Source organism: Narcine bancroftii, unplaced genomic scaffold, assembly GCF_036971445.1.
Source record: "Narcine bancroftii isolate sNarBan1 unplaced genomic scaffold, sNarBan1.hap1 Scaffold_185, whole genome shotgun sequence".
Taxonomy (NCBI): Eukaryota; Metazoa; Chordata; class Chondrichthyes; order Torpediniformes; family Narcinidae; genus Narcine; species Narcine bancroftii.
In genome coordinates this window covers 41,262-62,830 of record NW_027211920.1, presented here as the reverse complement: position 1 = coordinate 62,830, position 21,569 = coordinate 41,262, and positions in this window count along the sequence as shown.

Genomic DNA, 21,569 nt, shown 5'->3' with positions numbered 1-21,569 from the left:
AAAAGCTTTATTGGTGATGTATGGGAAACTGAGGCAGTTACTGTGACACTGGGTTCATAGCGGGGAAAATGTTTAACAGAGATGTACGATAACCTTTGGTGAACATAGTGACACCAGGTTCACATGGGGGAGAATGTTTAACGGTGATGTACAATCAATTGTGGCAGATACAATAACACCAGGCTCACATTGGGGAGAAAGTTTACTGATGATGTCTGGTAGTCTTTGGCAGACTCTGTAACACCAAGTTCACAGTAGTGAGAAGGTATAATAGTGATTTACGATAAACTATGGCAGATACAGTAAAAACAGTCTCACACTGGGGGGAAGGTTTAATGGTGATGTGTGGTAAACTTAGGCTGATACTTTAACACCAAGTTAACAGGGGGAGAATATTTAATGTTGATTAAAGGTAGACTGAGGCAGAAACTAAGAGACGGGATTCAGAGTAATGTGAAGGTTTAACAGTGATTTACTATAAACTGTGTCAGATGGCACAGAGGGTAGACGTGTGGTTCCACCCTTCCCCAGTTAGACTATTAAATGCTCAATTTTAAAAGTTGTAAAAGTGATTATAGACTTTGGAATAGTGGAGGATCGAAATGGCTGCAAATATGAAAAAATCGAAAACTCAGTTACAGAAGAAATTACCTTACAAAAGTGTTGAAGAATCGAGGCCAAGTTCAAGTTGAAGCAACGGAGTCATTGACTGGAGTCCCCAAGCCTCAGAAGACTCCTGCCCGGCTTAGTATTACACCGGCACCATCTTGTGCAATCACAAGATGGTGCAGGCTCAGCGATGTGTTCGGCCGGTTTCAACTCATACGCTTGTTAACTCGGGCGCGAGGGCGGGCCAGCTGCGTACCTGCAGCATTGCCTGGTGGTCCGGGGGTGTGCAGTGTAGCGTCGGAAGACGCACCTGTGCGGTGGGTGGCCCTACCAGGCATGCGCCATGCGCCGAGGGTCCACGAACCTTTGGAGAAGGTGTGGGCTATGGGGGAGCCCGAGTGATGGCCAGCTGACGAGGTAGGCATACTGTTGTCGGGTGTCCAGACCCGCAGCCGCACTGGAAGAGGACCTACTGCTTTGGAGTAAGAAGAGAGCTCAACTTCATTTGAGTTTGAAGAACTGGGGACTGAGGCAAAAGACGGTCGGCTTCAACGGGAGGTGATGGATCCTGGACTGGATTCTGTGTTTCCAATTCTGGAAGGGATTGCTCAGCTCATGGAAGATATGGCAAATATATCAATGCAGATGACTCATCATATGACTCAAGGATTTTCAGAAATGAAAACTAAAATGAACACTGTGTGTGAAGAAATAACTTTTATGAAGCAAGATATTAATGTAGTTAAGAGTGATGTTATGAGATGGACACGATCAGTGGATACTGTGCAAGATCATTTTAAAAAGATTGAGGAGGCTTTCTTGAATGCAAGAGTCAAGTGGAGCATAATAGAGATAAAATGGAAATAGTGGAAGATCCTTTTGTAGATTGGGGGATTCAGAAGAAGGAATTATTGAAGAAGTTTGACTCATTAGAAAACCAAAGTCGTAGAAATAATGTTAAGATAGTAGGTCTTCCGGAAGATATGGAAGGTTTGGATCCGGTGAAGGTTTTGAAGAAATGGATCCCAGAAGTTTAGGGCAGGTAATTCGTTCCAGATGGACTGGAATTAGATCGAGTGAACAGAGCTTTAAGGAAGAAACCGTTTCCAGGCCAATTACCATGAGCAGTTTTGATTCTCGAGTGAACAGAGCTTTAAGGAAGAAACCGTTTCCAGGCCAATTACCATGAGCAGTTTTGATTCGCTGTTTTAAATATCAAGACAGAGAGATGATCCTCCGATTGGTGGTGCAGAAAACACGGCAAAATCAGGATCCACTGATGGTTCAAAATAATAGGGTTTTTTTAATGCAGATCTGAGTCAAGAAATTATCAGAAGAGACCGAGAATTTAATTCAGCCTAAGAAGTATTGTGGCGAAAAGGATATAAATTTGCTTTTCGTTATGCGGCAGTATTGAAAGATTTTTACAGGAATTTTCAATCTCAGTTTTTTGAAAATGACCAAGATGCTTTAATATTTGCTAATTCATTGCCAGATGTACGAGGAAATGGGCGATCGTCACCATTGTCACCGAAGGGAAGGGTCAATGGGAATGGAAATGGAAAGATTGAAAAATATGCAAAGAATGGGAAAAAAGTTGAATTGACGCAAAGTCTTCTCGATATTGAAGATCTGGAACAATCAGTGGGACTGGAATCATTGGGTTGAATGTGTTTGTTTCAGTACTTTGTGAAAGTCTGACTGGGGGTGGGTGACACTGAGTCCTTTAGTCACCTGCCACTTGTGGACTTTACCACACCCAGATATTTAGGGGGCTACTACTTTTGATTAGTTTGTTTTGGGATTGATTTTTCTCTTTTTATTGGAATTTTTAAAATAGGTGGGATGCGAATACAGCGAGACTTAGAAGGGGAGTATTATTTTATAGTAGGATTCACATTTGTGAGAAGTTTTAACAGTGATATACTATGAACTGTGTAAGATACTGTGGCACCAGGATCACAGAGGGAGAAGGTTTAACAGTGATGTATGGTATGTTGAGGTAGATAATTTAACACCAGGAATAAAGTGGGGATCATGTTTAACGGTGATGTACTGTAGACTGCGGCAGATACTGTGACACCAGGCTCACATGAGAATAAGGTTTAATGATGATGTACGGTATGTTGAGGTAGATAAAGTGATACCAGGTGCACAATGTGGATAATGTTTAACGGGGATGTATGGTAGACTGAGGCAGATACAGTGACACCAGGTTCACAGTGGGGAGGAGGTTTAATGGTGATATACGGAAGACTGAGGCAGATACTGTGCCACCAGGTTTACAGTTGGAGAATGATCAACGATGATGTACGGTAGACTGAGACAGTTACTGTGACACTGGGTTCACAGCAATGAGAAAATTGAAAAGTAATGTCCGATAAACTGTGTCAGATACAGTGACACCCATTCACAGATGTGTAAAGATTTAACGATAATGTATGGTCGACTGATAAGAGATACTGAGACAATGGGTTCACAACATTAACAAGGTTTAACAGTCATGTACGATAAACTGTGTGATATACTGCGACACCAGGTTCAGAGTGGGGAGATGTTTTAACGGTAAAGTACAGTAGAATTTGGCATATTCTGTGACACTGAGTTCAGGGCAGTAAGAAGGCTTAATGGTGATGTGCGTTAAACTGAGGCAGATACTTTAACTAGGTTCACAGGAGGAAAAGGTTTAATGTTTATGAACGGTAGACTGAGGCAGAAAATGTGAGATGGATTCCACAGTAGTAAGAAGGTTTAACAGTGATTTACTATAAACTGTGTTAGATACTGTGACACCATGTTCACATTGGGGAGAACGTTTAACAGTGATGTACGGTAAATTGAGATGGATACCGTGACACCGGGTGCACAGTGGGTAGGAGGTTTATCAGTGATGTACGGTAGACTGAGACCAATACTGTGACACCAAGTTCACAGTAGTGAGAAGGTTTAACGGTGATGTACGGTATACTGAGGCAGATACTGTGACACCAGGTTCACGTTGGGGAAAAGGTTTAACGGTGATATACTGTAAATTGAGATATATACCGTGACACCAGGTTCACAGTGGGGAGAAGGTTTAACGTTGATGTACGATTAACAGAGTCAGATATTTTGACATAAGGTTCATATTGGGGAGAAGGTTTAACGGTGATGTACGGTAGAGCGAGGCAGATACTGTGACACCAGGCTCATTGTATTGTTCATTTATCTTAATTACAACATCTAATTTATATGCTCCATTTTTTTGTGGCAACTTCCAAACATTCCATAAACTTCAATTCTAATCAGATTTGTTCATTTAAATAGGTCACCACTAAAAGCCCAAATTGTTTAGCCTCTTAAGTACGCTGCACAAAATTAAATTCTTTACCTGGGTTTGGTTCAACGGCACTTCAGTCTCCTTCATTATTTTTTAAGTACCTCATTTTGTGCTTTTTCCTTTGCCCAGCCGATTTGCCAAATGGGCATCCAACTCTGTCTTCTCAGCTTGACCCAACGTCTCCTCTGTAAATTTAAACAAACCAAGGAGACCAGTTAAAATTTACACATTGGCATTTTCAAAAACAAAAATGACGCTGTGACTTGCAGTTTCACATCATAATCCCACTTGCTAAACTTTCAAGCAACTGCACTGCATTCTACAGCTGGAAAATTGCCAGCGAACTGCTTGGTTAAAGCAGATTCCACCCAGACACCCCATTAAAGGCCTCCAAGTTAACAACAGATAGCAACCTGAAAGTTAAATACAAAGATCTGTATCAGGAAGATTAATGGGCCTTTAAAAAAAAATAATTTCCACTATTGAAAGAAAACTCCTCAGGGAACACAAGGCTCTTGTTGAACAATTCCTGTTGTATTCCTCAATATGGTTTGAATCTTGATTTCAAGCAGAGTAATTTTGTGAGATTGTTGGTCCAGAACAAACCCTGCCCACACACTCCCTTAAATACCTGCAAAGTTGTGGCTCAGCTCTGCTCCATGCTAAAGCTATCAGAGCTTTCCTGAAGAGATAACAGACTTCAGATGCTGGTATGTCGAGTCAAACACACCCTAATACTTCCATGAACAATACACCACTCTCTGAAAACCAACAAGAACCATCCTGAACAGTAATTATTTACCTTTCTAGCACCAAATCTGGTGAACTTTATATATGTTGAATTCTGTGCACAGTATAAGAATGGCCTGCAACTAGTGAACTTGGAGGAATGAGAAGTGAGATTGGACTGTGAACCAAAAAACCTTTCTGAACTTACACACACATTACACACACGTGCACTTAGAATTAGAAGTGGGGTAAGCTATCAAGCTTTTCTGAAGAGATAACAGACTTCAGATGCTGGTACGTTGAGTCACCAAAACACTAATGCTTCCCTGAACAACACACCTCTATCTGAAAACCAACAAGAACCTTCCCGAGTGGTAAATATCAACAAGACATAATATCATGTAACCGTTGTGTTTGTGTCATTGGAGAATTCCCTTTCCATTCAATCAGAATTAGAGTTTTGGGTGCCATATTTGAGAAAAGATGTGCTGGTGTTGGAGAAGGTCAGAGATGATTTACTGGAATGATATCAGGAATGAAAGGGTTAGTGAATTGTCGACTCTTTGACTACTAGTTGGAGTACAGAAAGGTAAGGGGGACCTCAGAGGCATTTCAAATGCTGGAAGGCTTGGACAGAGTACATATGGCAAAGATGTTTCCCATGGTTGGGGATTCTAGGACAGGAGAGCATAATTTCAGGATAAAAGGGTGTCAATTTAAAACAAATGTGGAAAAATTGATTTTGTCAGTGGGTCGTGAAACCCAGAGATTAACAGATATTTGATACATCAAGGAATTAAGGGTAACGGGGAGAGTGCTGGGCAGTGGGGGTGAGTGGAAGAATGGTGGAACAGACTCAACGGGCCTACTTCTGCTCCTATATCTTGTGATCTATATCCTGCTGGAGACCTAGTGAACCCTCCTCTTGTATTCCATTCTTAGAAAACATTCTGCATCGTGGTTTTATGTCACGTGAACCCATTTCCGATTGAATTCCATGTTACAAATAACCCAATGCAAATTCCGCATTGAGAGGACTGCAGCTTCCTCATTTTAAAAATTGTTATGGAGCAGCTCAAATGAGATTTCTTGCTTCTTTTTTTGAAAGGGTTAAAATAGAATCAAATAAAATAGGAGAGGGAAAAGCAGAAGAATTTATGTACAAGTGGGAATCAAAATTAATGGTTGGTGATAAAGATACACAATTTTTGAAACATTTGATTAATATATGGAATAAAATAAATTATGAAATTGGTGTAAGTGGATGTCTTTCTTTCTTTGGCTTGGCTTCGCGGACAAAGATTTATGGAGGGGTAAATGTCCACGTCAGCTGCAGGCTCGTTTGTGGCTGACAAGTCCGATGCGGGACAGGCAGACATGGTTGCAGCGGTTGCAGGGGAAAATTGGTTCGTTGGGGTTGGGTGTTGGGTTTTTCCTCCTTTGTGTTTTGTCAGTAAGGTGGGCTCTGCGGTCTTCTTCAAAGGAGGTTGCTGCCCGCCAAACTGTGAGGCGCCAAGATGCACATTTTGCGGCGATATCAGCCCACTGGCAGTGGTCAATGTGGCAGGCACCAAGAGATTTCTTTAGGCAGTCCTTGTACCTCTTCTTTGGTGCACCTCTGTCATGGTGGCCAGTGGAGAGCTCGCCATATAACACGATCTTTGGAAGGCGATGGTCCTCCATTCTGGAGACGTGACCTACCCAGCGCAGTTGGATCATCAACAGCGTGGATTCGATGCTGTCGGCCTCTGCCATCTCGAGTTCCTCGATGTTAGGGATGAAGTCGCTCCAATGAATGTTAAGGATGGAGCGGAGACAACGCTGGTAGAAGCGTTCTAGGAGCCGTAGGTGATGCCGCTAGAGGACCCATGATTCGGAGCCGAACAGGAGTGTGGGTATGACAACGGCTCTGTATACGCTAATCTTTGTGAAGTTTTTCAGTTGGTTGTTTTTCCAGACTCTTTTGTGTAGTCTTCCAAAGGCGCTATTTGCCTTGGTGAGTCTGTTGTCTATCTCGTTGTTGATCCTTGCATTCGATGAAATGGTGCAGCCGAGATAGGTAAACTGGTTGACCGTTTTGAGTTTTGTGTGCCCGATGGAGATGTGGGGGGGGGCTGGTAGTCATGGTGGGGTGCTGGCTGATGGAGGACCTCAGTTTTCTTCAGGCTGACTTCCAGGCCAAACATTTTGGCAGTTTCCACAAAACAGGACGTCAAGTGCTGAAGAGCTGGCTCTGAATGGGCAATTAAAGCGGCATCATCTGCAAAGAGTAGTTCACGGACAAGTGGATGTATATCACCCAGAATTGCTTTGATTCAAATTCCTCGTATCTTTTTCAAAGGATCATCAATTTCTGGATAGTTGGTTTTGTAAGGGGATTATAGATGTTGAAGATTGTTATGAAAGAGGTCAATTAATGTCATTTGACCAACTGAGAAATAAATATCATATAACTTATCGCAATTTCTTTTGCTATTTCCAACTAAGAGCATATTTGAAGGATAAGTTAGGACCAACCATGTTGTACTGAAATAGAACTCCTTATATGAGGAAGTGTTAAAAAAAAATTATTTGATGATGTCCTCTTTATTACAAGTAGGAACTTTTAAATGAGAAGTTCATAAGTTGAGACAAAGGTGGGAAATGGATCTGAATATTGTAATTGATTGGCAAATATATATATCCATATAAGGATCTCAATGCAAGATATAAATAAGTTCAGTATAATTGTTTTTACATCAGTCATGTAGCAGTTTTCAGCAAGGAATTTATCTGAAAGCTGCACCTGGAGTCAGGTGACTCAGGCTGTTGGATTTGAAAAGCTCCTCAGGAAGCTGATTTGGCAATAGAGATCACGTGATCCAGGGGAATTGTATTAATTCACTTCAACACAGCATTTTGGATCTATTGACCAGAGTTCCACACTGCAGCAGTGAGGAAGGAATTCACGACTAGTTTTTCTTCTTCAGTTACTTCTTTCACCAGTGAAATTGAATAGAATAAAATCAGAATTATCAGATCAATGTTTTAGGTGTGGAGAAGATGTCGCAACTTTCTTGCATTAAACTTATTTTTGTCCTAATGCAAGATCTTTTTGGGGAGAATTACAATATTAATGGAACAAGTTATAGGAGATGTTTTTCCGCAGAATCTGACCTTATTTTTATTAGGAAATATTGAAGGAACAAGGCCCAAATTAAATCTATTAATATATCAATTGAAATTTGTTAAATTAACGTTAGCGGTGATGAGGACATGTATTGCACTTACTTGGAAATAAGATATACATATATTTTTAGGGATTCCAAGATGACATGCAAATATTCAAGGTTGTATTCCTTTGGAAAAAGATTACAAATAGCTTGAGAAATATATATTCTATGCATTTGCAAATTTGGCACCTGAATATTCAAATATAAGGCTTCAATTTGTAATAATGCCCTTTCCATCCCTCTAGACATGTGAGATTCTCCTCTTAGTTAATTTGTAACTAAGAAGTCTCCTGTTGGTGACTTCAAGAGAGGAACCCACGCAGGCTGCGGGCTTCTGGACATAGCAGTCAAGGAACTCACACCAGGCTGTGGAATGCTAGAGACTGGGTCTAAACTGGCTAAAAGGGTGTCAGGTATCAGTCCTGGGATACGAGTGAGTGCTAAATGGTTCCTAATTATGTCAGAGGTTCAAAACTGGAGCTCACATTGCCAATGACTTGGATGGTCTGTGAGCATTGAAAGAGAATCCACAGACCCTCAGTGACTTGGCCCAGGGTTTGAGGTGGTGGGGGGGGGGGAAAGCACTCAGTCTTTCTCTGACTGCAAGAGGCTTTTCAGGCAATTTCTGCCAGAGGTGAGTCTGTCTGCCTTATAGCAGGAAAAAAGCAATTTTCACTTTTCTGGCACTTTTTAATTACATGACAGTAAATTGTCTCCTGAAATAGAGATAGAGGTTCAAGTTTCAAACTATTACAAACTCCACTCACCAGATTATACATCTTCCCACTTTTTTTTTGGAAGGACACCATTGATTTTATCACAACTCCTCTGCTGCATCTCTCCTGTGACAGATTATATATTTTACATTGTATATAGAGATGTTTTTGAAAGAGATGGATTGGAGGAGTCGTTTAGGTCACAAGCAAACACATACACTGCACAAAACAGCTCTTATTTAAAATGCAAGAGCTTTGCTGAGAGTGAGTCATTCTGGCACCAAGAGCCTTTGCAAAGACAAAACAAGGAGACTGTTTTACTAAAGAATTTCAAAAGCAGGTGTAAATGGATTATTGTTTTTAAAGCAACAGATGAATGGACTCAGAAGTTTGGGTCCAGTGCAGTCATCTGGCTGGTACCAGTTTGCTGTTCTAAGAAGGTTTTGCAAGCAGAGAGGAGAGACCAAATAGGCTTTTTCTAAAAAGAATGAGAGAGAGAGAAAGAGAGAGAGAGATAGAGATGGCAAGCTGGCATCTTGTTTTGAAGATGGGTTGTGAGTTCTCAGTTCAGCCTGTTGAAAAACTTTGTTGTCCATACAAGAGGAAATGGCTGGCGAGAAATTATGTTTTACCTGAAATAAGGGAAACAAAAGGAGATCAATGGTGCCCTGCAGAAGAGGTTATCATTTGGAATATCCTGATTGGTCAAGTTTCTTTGGCAAGACACCAAAGTGGCTGATCAGAGGGAATCAGTTTATGTGTGTCCAATGAGCAGGAAATCCCTCTCTGAAACCAAGAAGAACCTTCCTGGAGGGTAAATATTTACTTTTAAGCACCAGAGCTTGGTAAAAATTCATAAATGTTGAATTCTGTGCACAGTATAAGAATTGATAGACACTGGTGAACTTGGAGTTGTGTCAAAGAATTTTATGCACATTAAATGCACCTGCGCTTAAAATTAGAAGGCGGTAATGGAAGGCTGTTAATAGTGATAAGTTAAAGTTTGATCCTGTTTTTTTTTGTTTAAAGAAAATTAAAAACAATGTTTGTTTAAGAATGAATGGTGTTATTGTTCAAAATATTCCAGAGATCGAAAGTATTCTTGGACTGAATAGACATCTGGGCCAAATGGCTATTTAAGGACAATCTGTACATGATTGTACATCCTAAAGTACAATGACTACTTCTATCCAGTAAATATTGTTAAAGAGCAAGAATAGACAATACAATCACATAAAATTCCCATCGATACAGCACATGTATTAATACACAAAACAATCACACCTCCTTATCGGTCAGGAAGTGTCTACACTTCCCAAGGAGGCTGAGGAGGTCAAGGCCAATGGCTCTCATCCTGAGATTTTACAGGAGCGCTGTTGAGTCTCCTGTCTGGCTGCACCATTGGATGATCTAGTTGCTGTAAAGCATCAGACAGCAATAATGCAGAGTGGTGAGGATCACTGGGGTCTCCCTTTTTCTGTAGATGACATTCACTAGGAGTGTTGTTCAAATCGGACTCAAGGAATAGTGCAAAGATCATTTTGAACTAGTGAACAGCATCTTTAACCACGTCAATCATCAAAATCAGGACTTATAAGCTGGGGTATAGCTTCTTCCCACAGGCTGTGAGATGGTTGAAAAGTATCCTGTAAGTGCGAGAATCTCCCAAATATTTATATATGTAGCAGCTACTTCAATAGAGCTACTAAAGCAACACACACACACACACACACACACATACCAGGTTAGTCAACACAAGACTGCTTTATTAATTCTTTACAGGTTTCTTCTATTTACAGCGTGTCCCGGGCTCCATGGGTCAAGGTGCGACATCATTTAAGAGTTTGCTGCAGATCCACGGGACCACAGGTTTAAATTAAGTCCTGTGAGTGTCCCGTACCTTGCGGCAGGGGAAATCACAGATCAACGTGCCCTTTCTCGGCACGCAGCACCACGTGCATGCGGTCAATTAAATGGATGAGTTCCCAGCTGTCTGCCTTATGATTTCATGTGCCCGCCAAAGAACCTTGCCCTCTCGGCCCGCTACACAGCTGCTACACCCCCCCAGAACCGTCGCCAGAAAGTAAAACACCAGCTGCATGCACCTTAGGTGGACACCCTCATTGTCTGGGCTGGTGGCACTGAATGGGTGAAGCGGGATCCACATGGGCAGGGTTGTGTCTGTCCAAACTAAACAGCTGTGAATGTTCCCTAATGTCCAAAGTATACTCAAACCTATCCTTCTTCACCACGCAGAAAAAGCCCTCATACGGTCATTGTAACAGCACCTCTGGGTCCTGTCTGCGCACAAATATAAAATCAGCGTCCAGGAGTGGTGGGGCACATTCTGTTAAGGGGATCCAAGCCAATTGGTAGGAAGAGCTTTGCTGATCACGATACCATGTCGAGCTGCTGAAGGATGTTCAGATCAGAGTTGGTTGAAAAATGAATGTCCCATGAAACTGTAAGGACCAGACCATAAACCATCTCTGCGGACAATGCAGATATATCTTGCTTTGAAGCTGTGCGCATTCCCAAAAGAATGCATGGCAACTCATCAACCTAATTGGGACCAGTGAGTCGGGCCTTAAAAGTGGACTTCAGTTGCCGGTGGGAACGTGGGTGAATTGTGTTCCATGGACTGAGTTAACGTGGGAAAACCAAATCTGGCCATCCAGTTGACGATGATTGCTCTGGCCCTTTTGTCAGTGTCACTGGATGGCAACGGGACGGCCTCTGGCCAGCACGTGAAATGTTCTACAACTGTTAGAATGTATCTCATGTTGTGAGATTCTGGCAATGGTCCAAGCAGGTCCACATGCACATGTTCCAACTGCCTGCATACTGTCAGTAAATGTTGAAGAGGTGCCTTAGTGTGGCACTGAATTTTGGCAGTGAGGCAGGAGATAGTCGTACAAATCCATTGCATGATGCCTTTTCTCAGTCCATGCTATACATATTTATTTGACATGTGCATGACAGATGTTCTGATAGACAGATGAGATAAGCTGTGTATCTGGTCAATGAGGTGTTTCCTCCAAAATGCAGGAAACATTGGTCTAATGTAGCCCAAAAACATGTCACAAAGTAAGGTTGGCCACCCAGTTGTGCTGCCCCCTGCTGTATGTCCAGGTTAGTAATGGCCGTACTGTTTGCCTGAATATCGGGGTCCATTGCCTGGACACAGGCTAATTCAGGAATATCAATGTAACACTGAATATGATATTCAGTCGGTCTGGACAGAATATTCGTGATGCCATTGTTTTTACCAGATGTTATCCAAGTAGATGTAAGGGAACTCTAAATCTCTGCCCAAAGTGTCTATAACCCGCTGGCAAGTTTGAACAGCATTCTGCAACTCAAGAGGCATCCAAAGACATTCAAAAAGCCCAGAAGGGATAATAATCACCATTTTAGGAATATCTTCCTTATGGATGGGATCTGATGGTTTCTCATGACAAGATCAACCTTGGAGAAAGCCCAGAAATTGTGCAGATGGGAGGCAAAATCTTGCATATGAGGGACGTTAAGACAGTGGGTCTTAACCTGAGATATGGTCTGTTGGCCTTCATAAATCATAGCATAGACTAGAGTATAGCTGGAAAGTGATGCTGCAACTGTTTAAGGCATTGGTGAGGCCAGGTTTGGAGAATTGTTTTCAGTTCTGTTCTTCAAATATAGGAATGAAATAGATAAGGTGGAGAGGGTGCAGAAAAGATTTACAAAAATGTTACGTGGCTTACAACATCTAGAGTACAGAGAAAGATTAAGGAGACAGCGACTTTATTCATTGGAACGTAGACGGATGAAGGGGGTTATGATAGAGGTATTCAAAATTATGAAAGGAATAGATAGACTGGATGTGAGTAGACTCTTTCCCCTGAGGGCAGTGGTGGTTGGAACAAGAGGGCCTGATTTCAAAGTAAGGGGCAAATTTTAGGAGGAATGTGAGAGGATGCTTCTTCACTCAGAGAGTGGTGGCAGAATGGAATGATCTTCCAGAAGAGATAATTGCGGCAGGGTCTTTTCTGTCATTTAAGAGGTTGGATGTGTACATGGATATGAGGGGGTTGGAGGGATATGGCCAGAGTATTGGAGGGGAAAACTAGTGCAGTTGTTCATGTGAACTGGCATATACTTGAAGGGCCGATATGGCCTGTTTACGTGCTGTAAACTGTCATATGGTTATATGTGCTGGGCTCCACAGGACAAGGTGGGACATCATTAAGAGTTTGCTGCCAGTGGATTTGATTTAAGTCCCGTGAGTATCCCAAGCTTCCCGGCAGGAGACTCCAAAAATCGAAAAGATGAATTAACTATTTCCATGAGCCCTCCCCTTTTACGTCTATTTTTCTAAACCCATTCCATGATCTTGACATATCCACTTAACCCAACCCATATTTCTTCTCCCATTCAAAGCACTCAGTAATACACCAAGGCAGTAAAATAAAAACTCGATGCTGAGAATACTCAGCAGATCATCTACTGGAAAAAATAATCGGAGTTAAAACCTTCAGGTCGATAATCTTTCACTGGGATTCAGAAAGATGATCAAATAAACCTGATTCTCTTTGCTGAGAAAAAGAAGAGGGGAAATAACAAATTGAATACGTGGGATGAAAAGCCCGAGCAGCAGAAATGGCAGTGGTGCTGGATGAGTGGAGTCCACTCTTTGATCAACACATCTGTCTGCATGGAGGGGGAAAGGATAAACAAGACAAACACAATGCCGTCACTGTGAGGTTCAATACGACAGCTGCAGAGAATCTGAAATGAAGGAATGGTAAAAATACTTGTTTTTGGATCAATGTGACAAAATTTGACTTGAGAAAAGAAAACAAAATTGTTTTGCTCTGCCAGAACTTTCTAGATCAAGGGGCACAATAAAATAGTCCAGAAGTCAACATTATGAAATTGAACAGAGAAGTTATACAAATCTGCAACAAGAGATAAAACATAGTTACATAATTCCATGAAAGTGGTGTCACAGGACGACAGGGTTCTAAAGACAGCTTTTGTCATCTTGGCCTTCATTAATTAACATATTGAAAATAAGAGTTGGGAAGTTATGGTGAGGTTGGATAAGATGTTGGTGAGGCCACATTTGGAGTATTGTGTGCAGTTCTGGTCACCTAGCTACAGGAAGGGTATTAGTAAGATTGAAAGAGTGCAGAGAAGATTTACTAAGACGCTGCCAGTTCTTCAGGAGTTGATCTACAGGGAAAGGTTGAACAGGTTGGGACTTTATTCCTTGGAGTGTCGAAAAATGAGTAAGAGATTTCTTCAAGTGGCACATGAATGGGAAAAAAGGCTGAGAAAGACTGCAGTGGACCCAATTGTGAAGGAAATATTTTGCTTTAGAAAAACTGTCAGTGGCCCATTTCCTCTGGAGTTATGAAACCACGCACAGAACAAGTCAATGACGTAAATAGAAAATTAAAACAGTGGTTTTCAAACTTTTTCTTTCCAATCACATACCACATTAAGTAATCCCTTACTAACAGAGCACTTCTGGCACAGGGATTAAGTGGAATATGATCCGGGGGGTGGGGGGGGGGGTGTGGAGGAGGAGTTTCTTGATGAAAATGTTTCTCCATCTCCGTTTTAAGCAGACATCCTTTTATTCTGAGGTTGTGCCCACTGGTCCTAAACTGTCCCACGACTGGCAAAATCCTCTCTATCCAGCCCTTTCACTATTCATCAGATTTCAATAAGGTCCTGCCTCATCCTTCTAAACTCAGGCGAGTCCAGACCCAGAACCATCAAATGCTCCTCCAACATTATTCCTCTCATCCCCAGGATCATTTTTGTAAATCACCTCTGGGCCATCACATCCTCTCTTAGAAATGGGTGCTAAAATTGCTCACAACACTTATTAGATCAGGACAACAAGAAGGTGGTCACGGGAGGGAAGACAGCTGCAGGGCTGCCTAGAGTCCACGGATTTGATGGTGTTCAAGGGGTCAGCTGAGGGGAGAGGGGATTGTCGTGGAAGAATGGCATCGGAAAATGACGTGAGAAGACACCTCTCCCTGACTAAACTGTTCAATACTCGAACTGTAGTGACTTTTTTGATTTTTATCAATGTTTTGAACAGTAATTTACTACAGTAGGATTCTGGAAATGAAGAAAGGAAAAAAGCAGTGTTGGGCACTGCCAGTTGCCCCTATAATCACAGAGACAAAGAATGAGGGGAACGATAGGCTTTATTAATCACAAGACTGCAGGCCCGGGTCCAAATGAGGGAAGTGAAGGGATGGAAGAGGTGGCTCGACCTTTATGGCCGGGTCACAGTGGAGGAGTTTAGGGAGGAGTCGAGGAGAGGATGACATCAGGAGGGTGGGCCATCCCATGCCTGTACTGGTAAGTACATACAATACCATTTCATTACCAGCAACTTAGAAAAAACCTAGGTTTTCAACCTGTAAAAAGTGCAGAAGAAGCAAGGCTGACCTTCCAGAAGGAACCTCGGGAGCAGTTAGAGATAGATCCGAATCCTCAACGTGGAACTCGGGAGAAGCTGGAAGAAACATCCACATCCTCTGCGCATCCAGTGATGCAAGATGTCCTCAAGTTGTTTGGCCTGGCGGCGGGTCAGGAGGAGTGCGAGGTCTGCCGGAAGATATTGAAGGTTCAGATCCTGTAAAATTATTTTTGGAAATGGATTCCAGAGATGTTTGGAGTCGAGTCTTTTGAGATCGGGCTCATAGGGCGTGAAGGAGAAAACCTTTTCTGGGTCAAATGTCAAGAGCGGTTCTTTTAAGATGTTTGTGATATCAGGATAGAGAAATTATATTGTGGCTTGCGGATCAGAAAGTCGCCTTGATCAAAGCCCTACGATGTATCAAGGCAATAGGGTTTTATTTTAAGCTGATTTAAGTCAGGAGATTATTAAGTGATGGAAAGAGTTTAATCTGGTCAAAGCAGTGCTGTGGAAGAAAGGGTATAAGTTTACTTTTTGGTATCCGATTATATTTAAGGTGATTTATGGGCGAGATCAGTCTCAATGTTTTGAGAGTCCTTATGGTGCATTATCTTTTGCAAATTCCTTCCCAGATTTGAAGGAATTGATGGGGAAAATGCCCGAGGATAAGATTGGGAAGGGAATAGGAATCGGTGAATGATGTTGAAGATGAAGCTCAAGCTCAATGTGGGTGTTATCACTGGGATGACTGATGGGTTTTAATGGTCAGTTGGGGGGTGGTGGTTGACTCTACTACTTCTAAAGTCATCTGCCACTTGTGGTATTGACTGCACCTGGTCCACAGAGGGGGGGTCCGACTCTTTGGCTCTTAGGTGTTTACATTTTTTTACAGTGGTTTCTTATTGTTTGAAAGGGGGTTTGGGTTTTTAAAAAATTTATATCTAATTGTAATTGCTGTGTGAAGTGTCAATCTCAGGAGGAAATTAAGTTATGGCTCATTTAAATTTTGTGACCTTCAATGTTAAAGGACTTAATAATCCAATGAAAAGGAAGGGAATATTGGCATAAATAAAGAAAATGAAGGTTGATGTTGCCTTTTTGCAAGAAACTCATTTGTCTGAGAAAGAACATATGAAATTGAAGAGAGATTGGGTCGGACATGTTTTTCATCTTCATTTAATTTGAAAGCTCGAGGTGTTGCTACTTTGGTTCATAAGAAGATACCGTTTCAGTTGGAATCATTCTCTGCCACATTGGGTCTAGAGCTGTTGGTGAATTGTAAATTTGTTGCTGAAGCATGGACTTTGATGAATGTTTATCCACCCAATGAAAATGATGAAGACGCTATTTCTGAAACTTTTTTGAATCTGGGTCAAGCTAATGAAAATATTTTGGTTGGTGGGGATTTTAATTGTGTGTTCGATAAATTTCCAAAACTGTACAAAGAACCAAAATGGCAAAATGGATGTTAGACTCAATGAAAGATTTGAATTTGGTAGAAATATGGAGGAAATTAAATCTGACAGAATAACTTTTCTCTTTATTCACCCAGACATTATCCTTTTTTGAGAATTGACTTTTGCTTAATGTTAGTACAATTACAGGGTAGATTTATACATGCAGAGAATAAGAGTAGGATTTTGTCTGATCATTCCTCATTGTTAAGTAGAAGTACACAATCCTTTATCTGGACATCTAAAATCCGGAAAGTTCCAAACACCAGCAAGTAGGGAGAGAGACGGCAGTGCGAGGCAGGAGGGAGAGGGGTGGGGGGAAAATGGCAGCATGACTGGAAGTGATTGGGGGTGGATACAGCAACACAATTTGGGTGGGCTTAAATCTGGGTTTCTGAAATCTAGAAAAATCTGAAATTCAGAACACAGTGACCCCCCCCCCCCAAGGGTTCTGGATAAAGGATTGTGCACCTGCACATGTTCTGGTTTGCATAATGTACACACCCCTTATCGGTGAATGTTTAATGGGATGTTATTGAAGCAACCAAAATTTCTAAGTTATATCAAAGACCATATTCAGTCTTATTTGCAAATTAATACATATTCAGTACAAAGTAAATTTGTTTTGTGGGATGTTTTAAAAGGTTATTTAAGAAGTCTGATAATCAATTATACTGCAAGAATTAAGACACAGCATTTGGCAGAGAGGCAAAATTTGGAGAAGGAAATAACAATTTGAGAGAAGGAATTCCAACGAAATTCGACTGTGGATAAAAAGACTTTTTTGATTCAGTTGAATCTGTTATAATATAATGCAAACATATAAATATGAAAAATTAATACAATGATCCAAATAGCGTTATTATGAGTTAGGAGAAAGAGAACATAAGGTTTTCGCTCGGCAATTAAAGACTGAACAGGCATCAAGGACAATAAATGTGATAAGAAATAAATCAGGAGTTACTTTTAAACCTCAGGAAATGAATGATGAATTTCACTCATTTTACCAGAATTTATATCCTTTTGAAGTAAGTCAGGATGAGGAACGTGTTGAGTCTTTTTTAGGTAGTTTGAACGTATCAGTTTTGGACGATAAAGATAGGACAGAATTGGAAGTTCCTTTCAGTGATTTAGAAATTGAAGAAGCGATATTGAATATCACCTGGAGAAGATGGGTTTACAGGAGGGTTTTATAAAGAATTTTATGAAGTCTTGTCTCCTGTTTTGGTGGATGTTCTTAAATAAGCTACAGAAGAGCAAAAGCATTTCCAGAATCCTTTTGTAGACCTAGACTTAGTTATTGCAAAAAAGAAAGAGCCCCATTGAAAGTTGCCTCATATCGACCAATATCTTTATTAAATGTAGTTTATAAGTTAGTAACTAAGGTATTGGCCAATAGACTTGCGAAGTATTTAACACGTTTAATCGAGCCTTTGATCGTGTTGAAAGGTACTTTTTATTTAAAATACTTGAAAGATTTAAGTTTGGAACTTTTTTACCTTGTTGTTTTAAAGCCTTGTATAAAAGGCCTTTGGTGAGTATGGTGACAAATGGACAAATTTCAGATACGTTTAATTTAACACACTCCACAAGCCAAGGTTGTCCTTTGTCACCATTGGTGATAGAACCACTAGCCCAAGCTATAAGACAAAATGATAAAATTAGTGGGATTAAAATAAATGAAGAGGAACGTAAGATTAATTTGTTTGCAGATGACGTACAAATATATTTAACAAATCCTCAGTAATCATTATGACATCGACAAACCTGTTTGGTTCAATATGGAAAAATGTCTGGTTATAAGGTTAATCGGGATAAGAGGAACATATTACCAATTACACAGGAAGATTATCCTGCTTGTAAACAGATTACACAGCTTAGATGGACTAAGAAAATTAAATATTTAAAGGTAATGGTTGATGTGGATTATGTGTAAGTTTAACTATGTTTCTCTATTGATAAAATTCAAGCTGATTTAATTAAATGGAAAGATCTTCCTTTGACATGAATGGCACATGTGAATTGTATTAAAAATGAATATTTTTCCTTGAATTCAATATCTTTTTCAATCAATTCCATGTTTGTGTCCAAACATATTTTTTAAAGAGTTATGTAGCAATCAGAATATTTTTATAGAAAGGTTCATTGGCTAGAGTATTGTTGCAAAATTTAACATGGCAATATGCATTAGGGATGACAATGGCCTCATTTTCAGAATTATTCATTAAATTATTAGTTTATTATCAGTTAAAATTTATTAATAGGATGTTCGATGTTAATCAACCTCCACACTGGGTTAAAGTGTTATTAGCACAGATTTCTCATTCTATTATACATCAATGTATATTTAGATGGACTCCTCGTCTTTTGCATTATTATAATGTGGCAGTATGATGACATTTATGTGATACTTGGTATAAAAGAAATCTGTCAATAGCAACTGGAGATAAGGTTTCATTACAAATTCCATTACATCAGGATAAATACATATCCTTCTCTATGGGTAATCTCAGTATTTAAAGATTTGCCAGATGAAAGGTGTTCAAGTGTTAGCAGATTGTTTTGAAGATGGGATATTTTTTCTTATGTTTGGCTTCAGGAAAATATTGAGGTACCGTTAAATTCTTTACTTGCATATTTTCAAGTACATGCTCCAGTAGTGAAGAGTTTTGGGCGGGAATCGAACATGCCTAAGTTAACTAAATTTAAAATTTAATTGTAAATGAGGCAGAAATTGATTTATTTCAGAAATGTATTATTTTTTGCAAGAGAAAATGGGTAATCTAGATTGAGATAAATCAAAGCTTAAATGGGAGAAAGATTTATCCTTAGAATTATCCCAAGAAGGATGGACTACTATGTGTGAAGAGAGTGTGACTAAATTTGGTGAACTACAATTTTCAACATCAGTTGAATTAAACACCAGAAAAGTTAAAAAGATATGGATTTAGTCATTCAGATTTATGTTTTAATTGTGGGACTCAAATTGGTACTTTTTTTTTCCAATTCTGTCTGGTTGTGTGATAAATAAGTCTTTTTGGATAAAAATTAAAGAGTTTAAGGCGGATTTATTAGAGACTACTTTAATGTTAGATCCACTGCTTTTTTTAAAAATGGGGTATATTACAACTTTAACAATGGGTTTAAGAATGGATAAATCTCAAATTGAGTTTATTCGGTTCGCATTAGCATTGGTTGGGGAATGTATTGTTATTTCGTGGAAAAATGATGTGGATTTAAATATGAATCGTTGGCAAAATGAAAACTTGTATTTGTTTGGAAGAGATAACATAATTTATGTGATAATTATTTTTTTTATGTGAAGATGTGGTCTAAAATTTACAGTCTTTTGCCTCTTCTTTCTTAAAGAGTGGAGTAACATTTACAATTTTCCAGTCCAGCCTGGGCAGACAAGGATAGATAGACTTTAAACATGAACATGGTGAGGAATTAGCAAAGCTATTCATTCAAATATACTGCTTACAACTAGGTAATTCAAAATCATCCAAGTTATAGGGTTTCACATGAGAGACGAGGCCAATAGCCGCAGAGATCAAGACAAAGCAGAATCATGAACACCATTACTACCAAGATTTACATTGGTGACATATCAGAGTCAATGCGATACTTTAAGATTAGATACAACACAGTAACAGACCCTTTAGGCCCACAAGCCTGTGCTTCCCAGTTGACCTTCAACACCCCCATACTTTTTGAACAGTGGGAAAAATTTGGAGGCCCCTCCCCCACCCTGGGGAAAACCTATGCACACACAGGGAGAACATAGAAACTCCTCATAGAGAGAGCAGGATTTGAACCCCATCCCTATCACTGGCAGCGCAACAGAGTTGCGATTGTGCCATCCACTGTCGAACCATGTTGGACAGGAAGAAACTCAAATCAAGAAAGTCAATAAATGGAGAGCATCAATATTTCGTGAATTGGTACGGATTAGTTCAGATTTTGAGAAAAGATGGATGGACAATACTTTGCAACAACATAATGACAGTCAGTACAAAAGAAGCCAGAGCGAGCTTACATGGGAGCCAGGAAGGGAAAGTAGCCACTTCATTGAAATGGAAGCAAGAGAATGGTCTTAGGAGCAAGAACCCATGTAAGAGAAGTTCTGGTTCACGAGCAAGTCACAAAAACCCAATGATGCCTTCCAAAGTGCATTCCGATTTGGGAATACGAGGCATTTATCTCGACTTATTTCCCCAGTTTGGGCATTTTAGATCATTAATATTCCCCGGTATTCTTAAAAATCTGATGATGAGGTGTTACATGTGTTGCTATGAGGTGTAACAATGCAGCTCGCAGTATTTGCACAGCAGATATAATAAGGGATCCACCCTTCCCCCTCTCCTTCATAGTGTCTATTTAAGACAAACATAATCTGCAAAGAAATGATGATGAGATCACGAGATGAAGCAGTAGAACTTCATTCATCTTTTGATTTTATCATCTAAACAAGTTTTAAAAAAATTACAGAGCAGTGAGGGTCTGGGATGCATTGCTGGGGTGGAGGTGGGGGCTGGTACAATAAGGACATTCAAAACACTCTAAGATACATGGATGGAAAAATAAAAGAGGGTAATGAGTGTGAGGTAGGGAAGGGTTAGATTTGTAATGGCACTGATATACCATCGTATACAAACAATTAAAGAATACCCTCACTCGTTTCTTCCAGAAGACAATGGAGTCGACCTTCTTTATCCTCCTCAGACACAACATTGCATTCTTCAACTCCCGAAAGACCACCCAGCCAAACCCCTTTGACCTTCTCATTGGCTCATTGCCACATTGTAATCCTGACCCTCTCTCTCTACTCCTCCTGCATCGGAGATCCATCATCCATACACTGATGTTTAACACACTCGGACACATGGGCTATTCCTCCAGCGCGATGCTTCAAATACATCATCAGCGGCAAATGGCACCGTTCCCAAAGCAGGCAGATGCATCACCGTGACAGCCCCCTTCCCCCCACCACCTCCAGCCTCCGAGCCATGCAAGGAGGCGACTGAATGGAACTGTCCCCAGTCTAATGGTCTGGAGGGTTGACAGTTCACCTGATCTCGTATGATACTGGAAGACAGGCGATGC